This window comes from Lepus europaeus, unplaced genomic scaffold, assembly GCF_033115175.1.
Source record: "Lepus europaeus isolate LE1 unplaced genomic scaffold, mLepTim1.pri SCAFFOLD_200, whole genome shotgun sequence".
Lineage (NCBI taxonomy): Eukaryota > Metazoa > Chordata > Mammalia > Lagomorpha > Leporidae > Lepus > Lepus europaeus.
The window spans coordinates 246857-253904 of record NW_026909093.1 but is presented as its reverse complement, the minus strand read 5'-3'; positions in this window follow the sequence as shown (position 1 = coordinate 253904).

Genomic DNA, 7048 nt, shown 5'->3' with positions numbered 1-7048 from the left:
AACCCTAATCCTAGGCCATGTGCAAGCATTAGGCCTAGCCCATGTCTAACCGAAGCATTAACCCTAACCTGAAATCAGCCATAACCCTAGCCAAAACCATAACCCTAAGCCTAACACTAACCCTACCCTAGCGGTAGCCAAACTGTTGACCTAAACCTAACACTAACTCTAGCTCTAAACCAGGCCTAAAACTAACCCTAGCCCTAGCCACAACCCTAGGTCTAGCTCTGTCCCTAACCCTAACCTTAACCCTAGTCCTAAACCTAACCCTAAACATACCTTTGGCCTAACTCTAACACTAACCTAACACTAACCATAACCCTAACTCTAACCCAAGTGTTAGCCCTAGCACTAACCCTAGAATGAGCCGAAACAATAATCCTAACCCTAAACTTAAACCTAGTCTTAACCCTAGCCTAATCCTAGCCATACCCTAGCCCTAGCCCTACCCTAACAGTAGACAAAGCCATAGCCCTACCCCTAATGCTAGCCCTGGCCCTAGCCTTGGCATAACCCTAAACCTAACACTAACCTTAACCCCAATTCCAACCCTAACCCTACCCCTACACATAACCCTAACTCTAAGCCTAACCCTCACCGTAGGCCTAACACTAACCCTATTCCTAACCATAGCCCTAGCCCTAGTCCTACACTACACCTAGCCCTAGCAATAGCACTAACCCCAAACCTAACCCTAACCCTAACCCTAACCTTAGTCTTAACCCTAGCCATAGCACTAGCCGAAGCCCTAGCACTAGCCACAGCTCTACCCATATCACTAGCCCTAGCCTTGGCTTAACCCTAACCCTAACTCTAACCCTAAACTCAACCCTAACCCAAACCCTAACCCTAAACCTTACCCTAGCCCTAACCCTAGCACTAGCACAAGACTTGGCTTAACCCTAACCCTAACCCTAACTCTATCACTAACACTTGCCTTAGCCCTAACTAGCCCTAGCTCTAACCCTAACCCTTACCCTAACCCTAGAACTAACCCTAACCCTGGCTCTAGCCCTAACTTTGGCCTAAACCTAACCTAATCCTAACTCTAACACACACCCTAACCTAAACCTAACCCTACCCTAAAACTAGCCCTAACCCTAACCCTAGCCATAGCCCTAACCCTAACCCTAACACTAACCTTAAAACTAGCCCTTACCCTAACCCGAGACCTAACCATAACACTAACCCTAATCCTAAACCTAACCCTAACATCAACTCTAGCACTTTCCCAACCCTAGCCCTTACCATAACCATAAGTCTAACCCTAGACCTTACCCTAACCCTAGCCCTAACCTTAACCTAACTCTATCCCTAACCCTAGCTCTAGCCCTAACTTTAGCCTAAACTTACCCAAACTAACATTAAAACTAACCCTAACCCTAAAACTAATACTAACCCTAGCCCTAACCCTTGCTCTAGCCCTTACCCTAGCTCTAGACTTACCTTGCCCTAACCCTAACCCTAACCGCAACCCAACACCTAAACCTAACAAAACCATAGCACTAGCCCTAGCACTAATTCTTGCCCTAGCCCTAGCACTGGTCTCACCCTAACACTAAACCTAACCCTAACGCTAGACCTAACCCTAACCGTGGTCTTAGGACTAGCCCTAACTCTACCACTGGCCCTAGATCTAACCCTAACCCTAACACTAGTCCTAACCCTAGGCCTAGAACTAGCCTTGGCCTAACCCTAACCCTAACCCTATCTATAATGATAGCTCTAACCCTAACCTTGGCCTAAACCTATCTCTTACTCTAACACTAACACTAACCCTAACCCTAAAACTAAAATTAACCCTGGTATTAGCACTCACTCTAGCCCCAACTCTAGCCCTAACCCTAGCTCTAGACCTAGCCTTGCCTAACCCTAACCATAACCATAACCATAACCATAACCATAATCATAACCATAGCTCTAACCCTAACCTTGGCCTAAACCTATACCTAACTTGAACACCAACAATAAACCTAAACCTAAACCTAACCCTAAAACTAACCTTAACCCTAGCCTTACCCTTGGCCCTAGCTCTGGCTCTAACCCTAGCTCTAGACCTAGACTTGACCTAACCATAACCATAACCCTAACCCTAACCATAACCATACCTCTACCCCCAACCTTGGCCTAAACCTAACCCTAACTCTAAAACTAAGCCTCACCCTAAACCTAACCATAACTCTAAAACTAACCAAAACCCTAGTCCTAGCCCTAGCCCTAGCCCTAGCCCTAGCTCTAGCTATAGCCCTAAACCTAGCTCTAGACTTAGCCTTGGCCTAACCCTAACCCTAAACATAACACTAAACCTAACCGTAACCATAACCATAACCATAACCCTAACCATAACCATAACCATAACCCAAATCTAGCTCTAACCCTAACCTTGGCCTAAACCTATCCTGAACTCGAACACTAACCCTAACCCTAAACCTAACCAAAACTCTAGTCCTAGTCGTAGCCCTATCTGTAGCCCTGACCCTAGCTCTAGACCAAGCCTAGGCTTAGCACTAACCCTAACCCTAACCCTAATCATAACCCAAACCATAACCATAACCATAACCCTAACACTATCTGTAACCCTAAATATAACCCTAACCCTATCTATACCTCTAACCCTAAACTTGGCCTAAAACTATCCCTAACTCTAACATTAACCTTAAGCCTAGCCCTTACCCTAACCCTAAATCACAACAATAAAACTGGTCCTAGCCATAGCCTTATATCTATCCTTAATCCTAACCCTAACCCTAGTATTAATCCATGCCCTAGCCCTTGCAGTGGCCTAACCCTAACAGTAACACTAACCATAACACAAACACTAACCCTATTTAAAATACTTGTTAAGGCCCTTAAAGGGAGACTTAGACACCAACATAATAGTACTGGGGGACTTCAATACTCCACTCTCAGAGATAGACAGATCAACAGGACAGAACATCAACAAGGAGACAGTAGATTTAAACGACACTATAGCCCAAATGGATCTAACAGATGTCTACAGAACATTTCATCCTACATCTAAAGACTTTACATTCTTCTCAGCAGTACATGGGACCTTCTCTAGGATTGACCACATACTAGGCCATAAAGCAAGTCTCAGCAATTTCAAAAGAATTAGAATCATACCATGCAGCTTCTCAGACCACAAAGGAATGAAATTGGAAATTAGCAACTCAGGAATCCCTAGAGCACGTGCAAACACATGGAGATTGAACAACATGCTCCTGAATGAACAATGGGTCATAGAAGAAATTAAAAGAGAAATCAAAAAATTTTCTGGAAGTAAATGAGGATAAAAGCACAACATACCAAAACCTATGGGATACAACAAAAGCAGTTCTAAGAGGAAAGTTTATAGCAATACGTGCCTACATCAAGAAATTGGAAAGGCACCAAATAGATGAGCTTTCAAGTCATCTCAAGGATCTAGAAACTGCAGCAAACCAAACCCAAACCCAGTAGGAGAAGAGAAATAATTAAAATCAAAGAAGAAATCAACAGGATTGAATCCAAATAAACATTACAAAAAATCAGCCAAATGAGGAGTTGGTTTTTTGAAAAAATAAACAAAATTGACATGCCATTGGCCCAACTAACTAAAAAAAGATGAAAAAAGACCCAAATCAATAAAATCAGAGATGAAAATGGAAACGTAACAACAGACACCACAGAAATAAAAAGAATCATCAGAAATTACTACAAGGACTTGTATGCCAGCAAACAGGGAAATCTATCAGAAATGGACAGATTCTTGGACACATACAACCTACCTAAATTGAGCCAGGAAGACATAGAAAACCTAAACAGACACATAACTGACACAGAAATTGAAACAGTAATAAAGACCCTCCCAACAAAGAAAAGCCCAGGACCAGATGGATTCACTGCTGAGTTCTACCAGACATTTACAGAAGAACTAACTCCAATACTTCTCAAACTATTCAGAACAATTGAAAAAGAGGGAATCCTCCCAAATTCTTTCTATGAAGCCAGCATCACCTTAATTCCTAAGCCGGAAAAAGATGCAGCATTGAAAGAGAGTTACAGACCAATATCCCTGATGAACATAGATGCAAAAATACTCAATAAAATTCTGGCCAATAGATTGCAACAACACATCAGAAAGATCATCCACCCAGACCAAGTGGGATTTATCCCTGGTATGCAGGGATGGTTCAACGTCCGCAAAACAATCAACATGATACACCACATTAACAGACTGCAGAAGAAAAACCATATGATTCTCTCAATAGACGCAGAGAAAGCATTTGATAAAATAAAATACCCTTTCATGATGAAAACTCTAAGCAAACTGGGTATCGAAGGAACATTCCTCAATACAATCAAAGCAACATATGAAAAACCCAGGGCCAACATCCTATTGAATGGGGAAAAGTTGGAAGCATTTCCACTAAGATCTGGTACCAGACAGGGATGCCCACTCTCACCACTGCTCTTAAATATATTTCTGGAAGTTTTGGCCAGAGCTATTAGGCAAGAAAAAGAAATTAAAGGGATACAAATTGGGAAGGAAGAACTCAAACTATCCCTCTTTGCAGATGATATGATTCTTTATTTAGGGGACCCAAAGAACTCTACTAAGAGACTATTGGAACTCATCGAAGAGTTTGGCAATGTATCAGCATACAAAATCAATGCACAAAAATCAACAGCCTTTGTATACACAGGCAATGCCATGGCTGAGGAAGAACTGCTAAGATCAATTCCATTCACAATAGCTACAAATCAATCAAATACCTTGGAATAAACCAAGGATGTTAAAGATCTCTATGATGAAAATTACAAAACCGTAAAGAAATAGAAGAGGATACCAAAAAATGGAGAAATCTTCCATGCTCATGGATTGGAAGAATCAATATCATCAAAATGTCTATTCTCCCAAAAGCAATTTATACATTCAATGCAATACCAATCAAGATACTGAAGACATTCTTCTCAGATCTGGAAAAAATGATGCTGAAATTCATGTGGAGAGACAGAAGATCTCGAATAGCCAAAGCAATCTTGTACAATAAAAACAAGGCCGGAGGCATCACATTACCAGATTTCAGGGCATACTACATGGCAGTAGTTATCAAAACAGTATGGTACTGGTACAGAAACAAACGGATAGACCAATGGAAAAGAATAGAAACACCAGAAATCAATCCAATCATCTACAGCCAACTCATATTTGATCAAAGATCCAAAACCAATCCCTGGAATAAGGATAGTCTATTCAATAAATGGTGCTGGGAAAATTGGATTTCCATGTGCAGAAGCTTGAAGCAAGACCCCTACCTTTAACCTTACACAAAAATTCACTCAACATGGATTAAACACTTAAATCTATGACCCGACACCATCAAATTATTAGAGAGCATTGGAGATACCCTGCAAGATATAGGTACAGGCAAAGACTTCTTGGTAAAGACACCAGAAGCACAGGCAGTCAAAACCAATATTAACATTTGGGATTGCATCAAATTGAGAAGTTTCTGTACTTCAAAAGAAACAGTCAGGAAAGTGAAGAGGCAACCGACAGAATGGGAAAAATTATTTGCAAACTATGCTACAGGTAGAGGGTTGATAACTAGAATCTACAAAGAAATCGAGAAACTCCACAACAACAAAACAAACAACCCACTTAAGAGATGGGCCAAGGACCTCTATAGACATTTTTCCAAAGAGGAAATCCAAATGGCCAACAGACACATGAAAAAATGATCAAGATCACTAGCAATCAGAGAAATGCAAATCAAAACCACAATGAGATTTCACCTCACCCCGGTGAGAATGCCTCACATTCAGAAATCTACCAATAATAGATGCTGGAGAGGATGTGGGGAAAAAGGGACACTAACCCACTGTTGGAGGGAATGCAAACTGGTAAAGCCACTATGGAAGTCAGTCTGGAGATTCCTCAGAAACCTGAACATAACCCTACCATACAACCCAGCCATCCCACTCCTTGGAATTTACCCAAAGGAAATTAAATTGGCAAACAAAAATCTGTCTGCACATTAATGTTTATTGCAGCTCAATTCACAATAGCTAAGACCTGGAACCAACCCAAATGCCCCTCAACAGTAGACTGGATAAAGAAATTATGGGACATGTACTCCATAGAATACTATACAGTAAGAAACAATGAAACCCAGTCATTTGCAACAAGATGGAGGAATCTGGAAAACATCATGCTGAGTGAATTAGGCCAGTCCCAAAGAGACAAATATCATTTGTTTTCCCTGATCGGTGACAACTGAGCACCAAAGGGGAAACCTGTTGAAGTGAAATGGACACTATAAGAAACAATGACCTGATCAGCTCTTGTCCTGACTCTAGATGTACAATGTAATACTTTATATTTTTTAGTATTTGTTGTTGTTGTTGTTGTTCTAGTACTAGTGGTTGAACTCTGTAATTAACACACAATTATTCTTAGGTGTTTAAATTGTAACTGAAGAGTGATACCTGTTAAATATAAGAGTGGGAAAAAGAGATGGAGGAGATGTACAATTTGGGACATGCTCAGTCGGACTTGCTCCAAATGGTGGAGTTAGAAATGTGCCAGGGGATTCCAATACAATCCCATCAAGGTGGCATGTACCAATGCCATCTCACTAGTCCAAGTGGTCAATTTCAGTTCACAATTGGTGACTCTGATAGGTCTAAGAGTCAAAGGGATCACATAAACAAGACAAGTGTCTGCTAATACTAACTGATAGAATCATAAAGGGAGAGAACGATCCAACATGGGAAGTGGGAGACACAGCAGACTCATAGAATGGCAGATGTCCTAAACAACACTCTGGCCTCAGAATCAGCCCTTAAGGCATTCGGATCTGGCTGAAGAGCCCATGAGAGTATTGTAGGCATGGAAAGCCAATACACCATGGAAAAGAAAAAAAAGAAGAAGATCTAAATGAAAGATCTCTGCGAGTGAGATCCCAGTGGAAAGACCGGGGCCATCAAAGAAGGAGGTACCTTTCTCTGAAGGGAGGAGAGAATTTGCACTTTGACCATGACCCTAACAGAATAAGATCAA